The 16,300-nt window shown below is 36.6% G+C and overlaps 1 non-coding gene across 1 annotated transcript; it reads left to right on the top strand.

Moving 5' to 3' along the window:
- Positions 1–214: 214 nt before the first annotated feature.
- Positions 215–340, top strand: LOC133046322 (small nucleolar RNA SNORD22). The gene has a single exon (XR_009690460.1). It is a non-coding gene; the product is annotated as a small nucleolar RNA SNORD22 (small nucleolar RNA).
- Positions 341–16,300: the final 15,960 nt, after the last annotated feature.

Below are 16,300 nucleotides of genomic sequence, written 5' to 3'. Positions count from 1 at the left end.
GGTTCAAATCAGGTTGGTGTACTGTCAACTCTGATTACGTTGGTCAACACCCAACCCAGATAATGGCAATGTAGTGGGTTTAAAAAGAGGGGAATCATTTTAGAAAGCAGAAGTCAACTGAAGAAGTAGTAATAATTTAGAGGGAAATATACTTCAATCTGAAAGAGTGTTCATATATCCACTCTCTTTCTCTTTTCTTGCATCATAAATTTGTTCCCAGTGAAGAAACATTCATGCATCTTACCTCCTGTCAGAGACCCAGAGCATGTAAAGGTGAACCCACTGGGGCTGGCCGGAGTAGAAGAGGAAAGCTTTTTCCAGAAGGAACTGTCTGAGGAATTATAAGAATTTTAAACATGGCAAAGGGAGGAACAAATTACTATTTGAAAAATCAGTTGTTGTTTTCCTCCAGTACTGAAGAAAGAACAAAGCATACTCAGTGGATTCCAACTCTTGGAGGATATAAAAAAATGGAATTGTCTTGGGAATTCTTGGTGGGCCAGTCATTAGGACTCTGCACTTTCACTGCTGAGGCCTGAGTTTGATCCCTGGTCAGGGAACTTGAATTCCACAAGCCTTGAGGTGCAGTCAAAAAAAAAAAAGGCCTTTTTTTAAAACAAACTAGCTGTTCAAATTAGCATACAATCATTTCAGCTTTTCTAAATAAAAGTTTTTTTTTTTTAAAGAAAGAAAGAAATTTGTGAGATACTAGCACATGGCTCTCTCAGTGACTCCTTGAGAGGTCTTTGCATTTTGCATTCTACAAGGCCTCTGGCAACCTCAAGCTCAATTCTTTCTCCCTCACCACCCTGCAAGCATCTACTGATCATTGGCTAAGCATGAAGCACTGTGCCAGGCACCACCAGGACAGATGATTAGGTTGAGAAAATATAGAATCAGAAAGCATTATTGGGTACTTTAAAATAATACCTTCAAAATCAAGGGCAAGAAAGATCACAAGCCAATAGCAAGAATAACACCAGTAACTCCACTAGGCCATACAGGTATTTGAATTCAGACTTGTTGGATATTGCACAATGGATAACAGAGATAATGATTCTAATGGTTATAAATGATCAACATTTGCTGTTCTAAGACAGTGATAATTGAAATTAATGTAACTGCTTCTAGATGAAGACAAATATTAATATGGCCACTGCTTTCTTCACCAACTTTATCTCTTATCACACTCCCCCTCCTCAAGTATTTCAGTCACAGTGGCCTTTATTCAGAGTCATGGACATTCTCTGCTCCCATGATAAGATTTGCACATACTCTTCCCTCTGTCTGGAACATTCTTATCTCCCCCCACTCCCTCACTCACAAAAGTAACCCCTATTTATCCTTTCTATCTCAGCTCAGTGTCACTTTCTCAAACTTACTTCCCTGACTTTTCAGACCAGATTATATCCTCCTTTCATACACCCTCCCAGCATCCTTTATTTCTTCTTAAGAATATTTATGGTAGTTACAATTTTAAAAAATCTTATTCTTATCTACTTATCTGGCACCTCTACAAGACAATGAATTTCATGAAAACAGGGAGACAGTTACTTTTTGTTCACCACTGGCTGCTCAGTGCTCAGCAACATGCAGGGAACACAGAAAGTACATGATAAAAAAGTGCAATAAATGAATAAAATATAAGTTAAGGTGTCTTAAAAATATTACTATAGTGATTACTACTACAATATTAAGAGTTTGAAAAGAATTCTATGTTGGCAGATATGAAACGAAGATATGAAAAAGTTCAAAGTGAAAAAGAAAAAAGCTATAGAAAAGGATTGTTGGAGAAGAAATTCAAATATATACAAAGGTGTAGATTTAATGTGGATTCTGAAAACATGAGGAATGATGGACAAGACACTTCATAAAAAATGGGAATTAATAGACAAGAATCTTCTCAAAAAAGCTGTAATGCTAGGAAAAATATGGGGCACAGATCTTTCAAACTCTGAGGAAAAGGAAAGAGTGATATATTAATGGTAGAAAGGCAGACTTTTTCTGGACTGAGTATGAAAAACACATGAGAATGTAATGACTTTAAAGACTGAGAAATTCCAACTCTAAATTCTAAATCCACCCTGTATATTTCACCAATGTGAACTATGAAGTAAAGCACATAAATTATGGATGCAGGAGTGAGGTGAGGGTGTAGGCCTATGGAAATAAAAACTTGTGATTAATACATCTGTCAGAAATTAGAATGCTACGCCAGCTGGTGATTTGCTTTAAGCTTGTCTCCCTGCAAGTTCATGTTGCAAAAGATGCCAGCTGTTCAATTCAACATCACCATTTGTTCCTTGTGGACCACCTAGAACTGGGTCTTAGACTGAGATCCGCATCATAAGAAGAAAATCACCTTCTTTATTAGCCTGAAAGAAGTCTGTGGGCTCCCATATAACATGCATGACTATGGCTAGGTGGAATCATTGGGCCAATAACCAAACTACTTTTATGAAAGTACCCTACAGAAAATCCTTGGTGAGGGTTGCAAGGCTGTTTCCCAAAATTTACTTACAATGTCTAATGGACCTGGCCCAGGAAACTGGTTCCCTCAGCAATTACAGAGCCCCCTAAAAGACTAGGTGTGTAGTCTGATGATTCAAATTCTCAGACAGGAAGCAGTTCAGGGCACTTCCATGATGTGAAGGCCCTGGGCCCACAGGAACAGACTCGCTCTGAAACAACATTCTGTTTTCTCTGCCTCTGCTCGTCTTTATCCTCTATCCTGATACCAGGTGCCTTCCTGGCTCTGTAATTGGTGGGTTTCTCTGCAACATGACTCTTGTAAAGAGCCTATGATTAATTATAGAAGAGACAGAGGCTTGGATAATCAATTGTGCAATGCACCTGTTCATAACCAATTTCATGCTTGCTCTCACCCTCTTAATGGCACATGGCCAATTTCTCAAAGGTTTAGGGTGAATTTGCACATTTGGGGTCTGCAGAAAATCCTGTGGGCATAATGTTAGTGGGAGTGGAGAGCTATTAATACTTGGTTACACAATACTTAACAAAATGACAGAGAAACTCTTATGGAAGGAAATTTGGCAAAATTCACTAATGTTAGAAAATGTTTCATAGTATTTGACACAGCATTAACACTTTCTTTTTACCAATTGATTGAAGAAATAACCCCTGTAATAAGAAAAAGTATATATACAAAGCTGTTTTTTGATTCATTCACATTATAATAAAGAAATGTATAGAAATTGAATGGCAAATAGAGAAAATGTAAAGTAAGATGTGGTTAGTCCACTTCTGGAAAATAAGTAGCTAGCATCAATGGTAGTTATCAAGACCAGGAAGCAAAATGAAAAAAACAAAAAAAGACAAAAAACAAAAAACAGACCACTTACAACTAATGTCAAGAGGGGAAAAAATAACAGAATAAAAGTTAAATGTATGTGAATGACAAGTAATAAAATACAGTAAACTGAAAGCAGGAAACACAATAAACTGTTTCAACACAAGTTTTTAAACTGTGGGTATACTGGCTGTGGTTTTTTTTTTAATTTATTTTAATTGGAGGCTAATTACTTTACAATATTGTGGTGGTTTTTGCCACACATTCACATGAATCAGACATGGGTGTACATGGCTCCCCATCCTGACCCTCCCTCCCACTGCCCTCCCCTCAGGGTCATCCCAGTGCACCAGCTCTGAGTACACTGTCTCATGCATCAAACCTGGACTGGCAAACTATTTCACATATGATAACATACATGTCTCAATGCTATTGTCTCAAATCATCCCACCCTCGCCTTCTCCCACAGAGTCCAAAAGTCTGTTCTTTACATCTGTGTCTCTTTTGCAGTCTTGCAAATAGTGTCATCGTTACCATCTTTCTAAATTCCATGCTGCTACTGCTGCTGCTAAGTTGCTTCAGACATGTCCGACTCTGTACGACCCCATAGACGGCAGCCAACCAGGCTCCTCCATCTCTGGGATTCTCCATGCAAGAACACTGGAGTGGGTTGCCATTTCCATCTTCAATGCACAAAAGTGAAAAGTGAAAGTGAAGTTGCTCAGTCGTGTCTGACTCTTCATGACCCCATGGACTGCAGCCTACCAGGCTCCTCCATCCATGGGATTTTCCAGGCAAGCGTACTGGAGTGGGTTGCCATTGCCTTCTCCATCTTAATTCCACATATATGCATTAATATACTATATTGGTGTTTTTCTTTCTGACTTACTTCACTCTGTATAATAGGCTCCAGTTTCATCCACCTCATTAGAACTGATACAAATGCATTCTTTTTAAGAGCTGAGTAATATCCCATTTTGTATATGTACCACAGCTTTCTTATCCATTCGTTTGCCAATAGACACCTAGGTTGATTCCCTGTCCTGGCTATTGTTAACAGTGCTGTAATGAACACTGGTGTACACGTGTCTCTTTCAATTTTGGTTTCCTCATTGTGTATGCCCAGCAGTGGGATTGTTGGGTCATATGGCAGTTCTATTTCTAGTTTTTTAAGGAATCTCCATAGTGGCTGTACTAGTTTGCATTCCCACCAACAGTGTAAAAGAGTTCCCTTTTCTCCACACCCTCTACAGCATTTATTGCTTATAGACTTTTGGATAGCAGCCATTCTGACTGGCGTGAGATGGTACCTCACTGTGGTTTTGATTTGCATTTCTCTGATAACGAGTGATGTTGAGCATCTTTTCATGTGTATTTTAGCCATCTGTATGTCTTCTCTGGAGAAATGTCTGTTTAGTTCACTGGCCCATTTTTTGATTGGGCTGCTTATTTTTCTAGAATTGAGCTTCAGGAGTTGCTTGTATATTTTTGAGATTAATTCTTTGACAGTTGCTTCATTTGCTGTTATATTCTCCCATTCTGAAGGCTGTCTTTTCACCTTGCTTATAGTTTCCTTCATTGTGCAAAAGCTTTTCAGTTTAATTAGGTCCCATTTGTTTATTTTTTGCTTTTATTTCCATTACTCTGGGAGGTGGGCCATAGAGGATCCTGCTATGATTTATGTCAGAGAGTGTTTTGCCTATGTTTTCCTCTAGGAGTTTTATAGTTTCTGGTCTTACATTTAGATCTTTAAACCATTTTGAGTTTATTTTTATGTATGGTGTTAAAAAGTGTTCTAGTTTCATTCTTTTACCAGTTTTCCCAGCACCACTTGTTAAAGAGATTGTCTTTTCTCAATTGTATATTCTTGCCTCCTTTGTCAAAGATAAGGTGTCCATAGGTGCATGGGTTTATTTCTGGGTTTTCTATCTTGTTGCATTGATTTATATTTCTGTCTTTGTGCCAGTACCATACTGTCTTGATGACTGTAGCTTTGTAGTATACGCTGAAGTCACTCAGGTTGATTCCTCCACTTCCATTCTTCTTTCTCAAGATTGCTTTGGCTATTCAAGGTTTTCTGTATTTCCATACAAATTGTGAAATTGTTTGTTCTAGTTCTCTGAAAAATACCGTTGGTAGGTTGATAGGGATTGCACTGAATCTATAGATTGCTTTGGGTAGTATATTCATTTTCACTATATTGATTCTTCCAATCCATGAACATGGTATATTTCTCCATCTATTTGTGTCCTCTTTGATTTCTTTCATCACTGTTTTATAGTTTTCTATATATAGGTCTTTTGTTTCTTTAGGTAGATTTATTCCTAAGTATTTTATTCTTTTTGTTGCAATGGTGAATGGAATTGTTTCCTTAATTCCTCTTTTTGTTTTCTCATTGTTAGTGTGTAGGAATGCAAGGGATTTCTGTGTGTTAATTTTATATCCTGCAACTTTACTATATTCATTGGTTAGCTCTAGTAATTTTCTGGTGGAGTCCTTAGGGTTTTCTATGTAGAGGATCATGTCACCTGCAAACAATGAGAGTTTTACTTCTTCTTTTCCAATCTGGATTCCTTTTATTTCTTTTTCTTCTCTGATTACTGTGGCCAAAACTCCCAAAACTATGTTGAATAGTAGTGGTGAGAGTGGGCACCTTTGTCTTGTTCCTGACTTTAGGGGAAATGCTTTCAATTTTTCACCATTGAGGATAATGTTTGCTGTGGGTCTGTCATATATAACTTCTATTTCTTGAGGTATGTTCCTTCTATGCCTGCTTTCTGGAGGGTTTTTTTTTTTTTTTTAAATCATAAATGGATGTTGAATTTCATCAAAGGCTTTCTCTGCATCTATTGAGATAATCATATGGTTTTTATCTTTCAATTTGTCAATGTGGTGTATTACATTGATTGATTTGCGGATATTGAAGAATCCTTGCATCTGTGGGATAAAGCCCTCTTGGTCATGATGTGATCTTTTTAATATGTTGTTGGATTCTGTTTGCTAGAATTTTGTTAAGGAGTTTTACATCTATGTTCATCAGTGATATTGGACTGTATTTTTCTTTTTTTTTGTGGCATCTTTCTCTGGTTTTGGTATTAGGGTGATGGTGGCCTCATAGAATGAGTTTGGAAGTTTAACTTCCTCTACAATTTTCTGGAAAAGTTTGAGTAGGATAGGTGTTAGCTCTTCTCTAAATTTTTAGTAGAATTCAGCTGTGAAGCTGTCTGGTCCTGGGCTTTTGTTTGCTAGAAGATTTCTAATTACAGTTTCGATTTTTGTGCTTGTGATGGTTCTGTTAAGATCTTCTATTTCTTCCTGGTTCAGTTTTGGAAAGTTATACTTTTCTAAGAATTTGTCCATTTCTTCCAAGTTGTCCATTTTATTGGCATATAGTTGCTAGTAGTAGTCTTTTATGATCCTTTGTATTTCTGTGTTGTCTGTTGTGATTTCTCCATTTTCACTTCTAATTTTGTTGATTTGATTCTTCTCCCTTTGTTTCTTGATGAGTCTGGCTAATGGTTTGTCAATTTTATTTATCTTCTCAAAGAAGCAGCTTTTAGCTTTGTTGATTTTGGCTATGGTCTCCTTTGTTTCTTTTGCATTTATTTCTGCCCTAATTTTTTTTTTTTTTTAATGATTTCTTTCCTTCTACTAACCTTGGGGTGCTTCATTTCTTTTTTTTCTAGTTGCTTTAGGTATAGAGTTAGGTTATTTATTTCTCTCCTGTTTCTTGAGGTAAGCTTGTATTGCTATGAACCTTCCCCTTAGCACTGCTTTTACAGTGTCCCATAGGTTTTGGGTCGTTTTGTTTTCATTTTCATTCGTTTCTATGCATATTTTTATTTCTTTTTGGATTTCTTCTGTGATTTGTTGGCTGTTCAGAAGTGTGTTGTTTAGCCACCATGTGTTGTATTTTTAATAGTTTTTCAATAGTCTTTTTTTGTATTTTTAATAGTCTTGAATAGTGCAGCTTGAGAGTAAGTTTTGCAATTGGAAAATATAAATTCTCTAACTTTGATCTTTTTAGAGACTGTTTTGGCTATTTCTTGCATTTCAGATAAATTTTAGAATGAGCTTGCCAGTTTCTGCAAAAACGGCAGCTAAGATTCTGATAGGTATTCTGCTGAACCTATAGCTCACTTTGGAGGAGTACTACCATCTTAACAACATGAAGAAAAGGGAACCCTCTTTTATTGCTGGTGGGAATGTAAATTGACACAGCCACCATGGAAGACAGTATGGAGAGTCCTTAAAAAACTAGGAATGAAACCACCTTATGGCTCAGCAATCCCACTGCTAGGCATATACCCTGAGGAAACCAAAATTAAAAAAAAACACACATATCCCAATGTTCATTGCAGCACTATTTACAATAGCTAGAACATGGAAACAACCTAGATGTCCATCAACAGATGAGTGGATAAAGAGACTGTGGTACATATATACAATGGAATACTACTCAACCATAAAGAGGAATGCATTTGAGTCAGTTCCAATGAAGCAGATGAACCTAGAGCCAATTATACACAGTGAAGTTAGGTCAGAAAGAAAAATATAAATAATGTATAGAAAGAAAGTGAAAATCACTCAGTCGTGTCCGACTCTTTGCGACCCCATGGACTATACAGTCTGTGGAATTCTCCAGGCAAGAATACTGGAGTGCGTAGCCTTTCCCTTTTCCAGGGGATCTTCATAACCCAGGGATTAAACAGGTCTCCTGCACTGCAGGTGGATTCTTTACCAGCTGAGCCACAATGGAAGCCCAAGAATATTGCAGTGGGTAGCTTATCACTTCTCCTGCAGATCTTTTAAATATTGTATACTGACACATATACATGGAACCTAGAAAGATGGTACTGATGAATTTATTTTCAGAGCAGCAAAGGAGAAACCATAAAGAACAGACCTATGGACATCAGGGGATGGGAGAAGAGAGGGTGAGATGTATGGAGACAGGAATGACAGCTTATGAACCGTGTTGGATTCTTGATCTCCAAAGAAGATTTAGCTTCAGGACCAGGCTTGATCACTCAAGAGCTTTTGTGTAGCAGAGTTTTATTAAAGTATGAAAAGGTACAGAGAAAGCTTCTGACACAGACATCAGAAGGGGGATGCAGAGTACCCACCTTGCTAGTCTAAGGGAGTTATATACTTTTTAATTGGTTATTAAAATAAATCAAAGGAATGTCTCAAGGTTGTAAAGATCTTACTAGACCCACGCACATACTATACATTTTAAGGTAACAGTATTTGTCAGAAGGTTTTCAGGAAGGAAAAACTGTCCTCTAGCAGCATACATTGTTGCTATACAATCCTTAGTACAGAGTTTAAACCCAGTTGTTTGTTGTGTAACCATCAGTTCCTGGCTTAAAGAAAACAACATTTTATGTGACTAAGACTAAGGAACATAGAGGGGAAAAAAAAATTCGTTTGTCCTTTTCTCCTCCTTGAGAATTCCAGACTCTTCTTTCCTCCTCGGGGACCCCAGACTTCCTATCAACTTGCCTAGGAATTGACTCTTTCAGTAACATGGAAATTTACAGTACAATATGTAAAATCAATAGCCAATGGGAAATTGCTGTTTGACTCAGGGAACTCAAACAAGGGCTCTGTGACAATCTAGAAGGGCGGGATGGGGAGGGAGTTTCGGGAGGGAGGAGACATGACTGATTCTTGTTGATGTATGACAGAAAACCACAAAATTCTGTAAAGCAATTATCCTTCAGTTAAAAAAAATAACAAAGTGGCATAAAAAAAGAAGAAGAAGGAAAAAAAAAAAAAGAAATGCACAACATGTTTAAAATAAACTTGCTAAAAAGAAAAGAGCAAATACCTAGTATTTCAGAGAGAGTTGTGGGTGGAAGGAAAGGAGAAAGTCATCTGGTCTTAAAAAAATGTATCTCTTTTTCTCAGCAGCCATGTTTTAGCTTCAAGGTATTAGGGAACATTATATGCTTTTTGGTAAATGGCATTGCACTTAAATATTCCCTCAAACAGTTGTTTTCTTTAACCATTAGCAGTATGTTCTAGAATTAAAGCATCATAAAAGATCCTGGATTAAACAGCAGTGAAGGATAGTCAGGTGTCAGCCACTTAGTTCCTCATGTTTGGAGCAGCATATACCACTGATGGTACCCCCCTCATCCTCTATAATAGCCCACTTTACTTTATCTCTGAATACCACTGGCTGAATCAAATTTATCCCTTCTTTGCTACTTTCTATTTAAAGATAAATAAATAAGGCATAGGTAGCACTCTATTTTTTAATGCTTTCTTCTTCTACAAACTGATACAAAGCCTTCCAACTTGGAAACATATTCAGGTTTCTCTTTCAGACACTTTCATGTTTTTACAGTCAACAAATTCTTCAGTGGCACTGATCTGTGTACAGTGATTTATAATCCTCTTTGGTTACTCAGGTCTTTGTCACACATATCAGTAGGACTGACTGTTACTTTTTTGTACTGTGAATGTTGTCACTTTTTTTTCCCTCCCTCTTCCCCCTCAAAATCATTCAGGTCCCTTACTTCCTGCTCCACTTAGAGACAAATGTTTGCTATTTCTTTAAGAAACTTGTGGTTGCACGTGAATACACAGAAGTCATTTTTCTCTTAGAGAAAACCTAAATTCTCAAATAGTGCACAAACTTTTAAACTGACCCATAAATAGGAATCTCAAAAGTAACATTTTCAGCTTACTTTCTTTAGAAATATCTCCGAAGAGTAGGACATGACTGAGCAACTGAATAGACACACATGTGTGTATACACACACACACACACCAATTTACATTCTCACCAACTGTCTGCAACAAATCAAGGAGTACTATGCAAGAAGAATGGTAGACGTTCAGTAAGAACAATGAGCTAGAGCTTCATAGCAGTTTATCCTTCCTTAATTTTATCCCCTTACCTCAGTTCCAGGCTAGCCTTTTACAGTATCAAACTATACTACAAAGCTACAGTAATCAAGACAGTATGGTGCTGGCACAAAAACAGACACACTGATAATGGAATAGGTCAGAAAGCCCAGAAATAAACCCACATGCCTATGTTCAATTAATCTATGGCAAAAGAGGCAAGAATATACAATGGAGAAAACACAGTCTCTTCCGTAAGTGATGCTGGGAAACTGGATATCTACATGTAAAAGAAATCAAAACATTCTCTAATACCATATACAAAAGTAAACTCAAGATGAATTGAAGACCTAAATATAAGGCTGGATACTATAAAACTCCTAGAGAAAAACACAATCAGAACACTCTTTGACATAAATCACAGCAATAATCTTTTCAGACCCATCTCCTAGAGTAATAGGGGCTTCCCAGGTGCCACAGTGGTAAAGAATCCACCTGCCAATGTAGGAGATCCAACAGATGTGGGTTCAATCCCTGGGTTGGGAAGATCTTCTGGAATATGAAGTGGCAACCCAATGCAGTATTCTTGCCTGGGAATTTTCATGAACAGAGGAGCCTGGCAGGTTACAGTCCATGGGGTCACAAAGAGCTGGACTGGACTGAGCAACTGAGCTCATACACCAAGAGTAATGGAAGCAAAAGCAAAAATAAACAAATGATAGAACCTAACCAAACTAAAAAGATTGTGCAGAGCAAGGAAATTGTAAAACCTATGGAATAGGAGAAAATATTTGCAAATAATGTGACTGACAAGGGATTAAATTTCCAAACTATACAAACAGCTCATATAGCAAACTACCAAACCAAACCAAACAAAAACCCCAAAACAATCCAACCAGAAATGGACATAAACCTGAACAGGCATTTCTCCAAAGAAAACATCCAGATGGCCAACAGTCACATGACAAGATGCTCATCGTTGCTAATTATTACAAAAATGAACATCAAAACTACAATGAGGTATCACTTCAGACTAGTCAGAATGGCCATCAGCAAAGTATACAAATAACAAATGTTGGAGAAGGTTTTAATAAAAAAGAACTCTACTATGCTGTTGGTAGAAGTGTGAATTGGTGTGTGTGTGTGTGCTCAGTCATGCTCAGTAGTGTATGACTCTTTGCGATCCTACTGTAGCCCACCAGGCTGCTTGTCCATGGGATTCTCCAGGCAAGAATACTGGAGTGAGTTGCCATTTTCTCCTCCAGAGGATCTTCCCAGCCCAGAGATCGAAGTGTATCTCCTGTGTTGGCAGGCAGAATCTTTACCACTGGAAGAAAACAATGGCTATTATGGAAAACAGTACGGAGGCTTGGGTTCCTTAAAAAACTAAACACATAATTACCATATGACCCAGCAATCTCACTTTTTGGCGTATATCTGGAAAAGATAAAAACTCTAATTTGAAAAGATACATGCATCTCAATGTTCACAGCACCACTATTTACAAAAGCCAAGACAGAATAGCAAACAAAATGTCCGATGACAGATGGATAAAGAAGATGTGGTACATATATACAATAGAATATTACTCAGCCATAAAAGGATGAAATAATGTCATTTGCAACAACATAGATACTGCATAGATCTAGAGATTATCATACTGAGTGAAGTAAACCAGGAAGACACATCATATTGCTTATATGGGGAATCTAAAAAAAAATAATACAAATTAACTTACATACAAAATACAGAAAGATTCACATACATAGAAAACAAGCTTATGGTTACCAAAAGGAAAAAAGGAGGAGACAGAATTTAGGAATTTGGGACTAACATATACATACTACTATATATAAAATAGATAAACAACAAAGACCTACTGTATGGCACAGGAAACTATAATGTCTTGTATATAATCTACAATGGAAAATACTCTGAAAAATAAGACATGTAAGAATGACTGAATCACTTTACTGTATACCTGAAACACTATAAATCAACTATACTTCAATTAAAAAAAAACTGACCTTGAATCTTTAAAAAAACGAAAAAACAAAACACACAAAAAACCCAAGCAGAGGGAAGTAAATTAATAAAGATTAGAGGGGAACTTTATGAAATACAGTATAGAAAAACAATAGAAAAAAATCAATAAAATAAAAAATTGGCTCTAGGAAAGACAAAATAAATAAATAAATAAACAAACTCAAAAGACATAACTAGATTGACCAAACGAAAGTGACTCAAGTTACTATGTTAAGGACTTTAAAAGAAGCACATCATTATCACTCTTCGAGGAATAACAGAAATTATAAAGGTATACTATGAATAATTATATAGCAATGAGTTACATCACTTGGATGGAATAGGAAAATTCCTAGAGAGACAAAAACTTCTGAAACTGACTCAAGAAATAGGAAGTCTGAATAGACATATAACAAGTAAACATACTGAATTATTAATCAAAAAATTCCACAAGATAAGCCCGGGCTCAGGTAAGCTCAGGCTTTGTTAGTAAATCTATGAAATGTTTAAGAAAAAAAATTATTACAGATATTTCATCAACTGTTTCAAAAAAGTAGAAAAGGAGGGAATATGCCCCAAGTTATTCTATGTGGTCAGCAATACCTTGAGAGCAAAACCAGACAAAGACATGACAGGAAAAGAAAACTATGGCTGAATATCTCTGATGATTTATAAATGCAAAAATTCTCAACAAAACTACTAGCAAACCAAATCCAGCAAGATATAAGAAAGATTATACAGAAACTGACAGCACTCTGTAACAAATGTGCAATTTATTCCCCGGGGATGCAAGATGAATTCAACATATGAAAAATCAATGTAACAGGCTGTATTGACAGGATAAAGGACAAAAACCACACAATCATCTCAACAAACCTAAGAAAAGAATTTTACAGAAATCCAGCATCCCTTCATAGTAAAATATTTAACAAACTAGGAAAAGACAGGAATTTCCCCAAGTTGATAAATGCTATTTAAAAAAACCTCACAGCTAACATCATACAGAATGGTTTTTCTTTTAAGAACAGGAAGAAGATAAGAACACTCTTGACATTTTTATTCAATGCTGTACAGAGGTTTTATTCAGGGCAATTTAGGCAATAATAAATGTTTAGATTAGAAAAAATAACTAAAAGTATCTGTCTGCATAGCACATGATCTTATATCTAAAAAAATCTAAGGAATCAACTAATAAATAATCAGATCTAATGAGTGAGTTCCGAAAAGGTATAGGACACAAGATCAACTTTTAAAAAACTGTATTTCTATACACTGTACTAAGTCCCTTCAGTCCTGTCTTGACTCTTTGTGATCCTATGGACTGTAGCCCACCAGGCTCCTCTGTCCATGGGGATTTTCCAGGCAAGAATACTGGAGTGGGTTGCCATGCCCTCCTCCAGGGAATCTTCCTGAACCAGGGATGGAACCTGCATATCTTGTGTCTCCTGCATTGGCAGGCAGGTTCTTTACCATTTGTGCCACCTGGGAAGCCCCTTTCTATACCCTGCTGCTGCTGCTAAGTCGCTTCAGTTGTGTCTGACTCTGTGCGACCCCATAGACGGCTGCCAACTAGGCTCCTCTGTCCCTGGGATTCTCCAGACAAGAACACTGGAGTGGGTTGCCATTTCCTTCTCCAATGCATGAAAGTGAAAAGTGAAAGTGAAGTCACTCAGTCGTACCCGACTCTTGGTGACCCCATGGACTGCAGCCTACCAGGCTCCTCCATCCATGGGATTTTCCAGGCAAGAGTACTGGAGTGGGGTGCCATTACCTTCTCCCTTCTATACTCTAGTAATCAACAATTCTACAATAAAATTTAGATGACAATTATATTTACAAGAGTACCAATAAAATATTAAAAAATAAATAGAAAATACAAAATTATTACTAATAATTGTAAAACTTTTCAGAGAAATTAAAGAAGATCTAAATAAATGAAAATACATCTCATGCTTATGAGTCAGAAGACTTGATTAAGATGATCTACAAACTCAACCTATCGCAGTACAATCCCAGCTGCTACTTCTGCAGAGATGAAAAAAGTGATCCTAAAATTCACACGAAACATAAGGAACCCAGAACAGACAAAATGACTTTGAAAATAACAATCTTTCTTTAGCTGATGAAAATTTTCTGAACTAAAACAATGTGCAATGCTGAACATGCTAGAAACCTCCCCGCCCCATCACCCACCGCCCCCCCCCCCACACTAAATTGTATACTTTAAAAGGATGAACTTTTTGGAATGTGAATTATCTCTCAGCAATGCTATTTTTATGAAAACCTGTAGCATTCATGTCAGGTGAAACATATTGATGGTGTAGAGATTAGTTTATTTTCCTCTTATTTCTTTCACACTGAGAGATACTGGCATATTTATGATTTATTTAGAATGTTTGCTTCAGAATTATTTTCTAGAAAATAACATCCAATATCTGAGTTCAAAGTAATTACAGTAGAAATGACCATTTCTAAGAATTTTCCAATTTGGTCATAATAAGCAACATTTACCAAATGTGATCAATACTGGTCTTGCAAATGTTCTTCAATGGAACAGTGATTTTAAAGATTTTTATGAAAATTACAAGAGGTCTTATTTTGCAAGTGTTCAAAAATGTGTACTGTTGTGACCTTCATCAACAGAAGGTCAGACTTGTTGTATTAAGACCAGATGTCAAGGTTTTTCACTCTCGGTTAAAAATCAAGGAAGCATTTTCAAGAACTGTCCCTATTCTTCTCTGCCAGATGTTAGTCTTTGTAAGATCAGTTCATTTGGACTCTTAAATTATGGATTACTGATTTTCAAAACACTAGGCTAACAAGCTTCCAAGGAAAAGTATGAAATAAATATTTCACAAATGGAGAGCTGTAGGCCTAGATCACTGATTTCAGATTCCATTTCCCTGCTTTCTCCTCTGACTTCTTACATTAAGTAGATACAAAGAAGAAGAAAAAGAAAGCCTAAGGCTATTTGAAAAAACCAGTTACCACATGCCAAAAGATTCTTTTAAGGTCTTATGTATTTTGGAGACCATACTAAAGAAAGGAAAGTGTTCTGCACAATGAAGTTTATAGTAGAAATAAATAATCAGGAGCTATGCATTTATTTTAGCTCTTGATTTTCAGAAAAGATGGTACTAACCTTGAGATAATCCACTAGAAACCCTTACCCTTCTCATGGACACCTGGCAACAGGATCAGTATATCTGGAGACAAGTCAGCTCATATGACATAACACTGTCTATCAGGAATAACATCTTTATCAGCTAAGGTTAGTACTATGGTCCCTACCATTAGGAATGAGCACCAATAAGCAATGCCAACTGAAAAAAAGACTCCCTTGTGTTAACATAGATGGGAGACATATAAACAAAGGCACATATCTGAAGGCATAACTCAGATGATGCTTGTGATAAGGATGGGAGTTTTGTAAGAACTTATGTGGTATCATTCATAAAACTGCAAAGCTATTCAGCTGTCACTTACTGAACATTTCCAAGTTGGTGACATGTTGTTAAGATTTATCTGGGATTTGTTACTAAAATGTGAGATTCTAAAGTCCATACAATTAATCATAATTCTATTTGCCTCCCCAAAGTAAAAATGAATTTCATTCAGTAAAGAGCTCTATTAGAAGGACAAAAGGAAAACTTTCTTTGATTGCTTCTTCCAAACAACTATCAATATTTTATACAATATTCTGTGATTCTACAAATATGTATTAACTTCCTGCTATGTGCATGGAATATAGTCTTTAAAATACTATATAATGTGGCTGAATGGAAAAATGCATAGGGTGAGAAGTCAGGACAGGGGTCCTGTACTGTGTCATTTCCAGTATTTTGAATTAGTTTGACTTCATGAGGAGGATCTTGTTACAAATAGGTTCATTACCAACTATCAAATTCTCTGAGTGAAAAGAAAAATGATCATATATCTGTACATGATGATTTTACATATAAATATTAATCATCTTGTACTCACTCAGATCATTATATAATACAATCATTTTTCAGTTCAGTTCAGTTGTTCAGTTGTGTACAACTCTTTGCGATCCCATGGACTGCAGCATGCCAGGCCTCCCTGTCCATCACCAACTCTTGGAGT

Source organism: Dama dama, chromosome 24 (assembly GCF_033118175.1).
Source record: "Dama dama isolate Ldn47 chromosome 24, ASM3311817v1, whole genome shotgun sequence".
In the NCBI taxonomy this organism is placed as follows: domain Eukaryota; kingdom Metazoa; phylum Chordata; class Mammalia; order Artiodactyla; family Cervidae; genus Dama; species Dama dama.
This window is presented reverse-complemented; position numbering and strand designations above follow the sequence as displayed.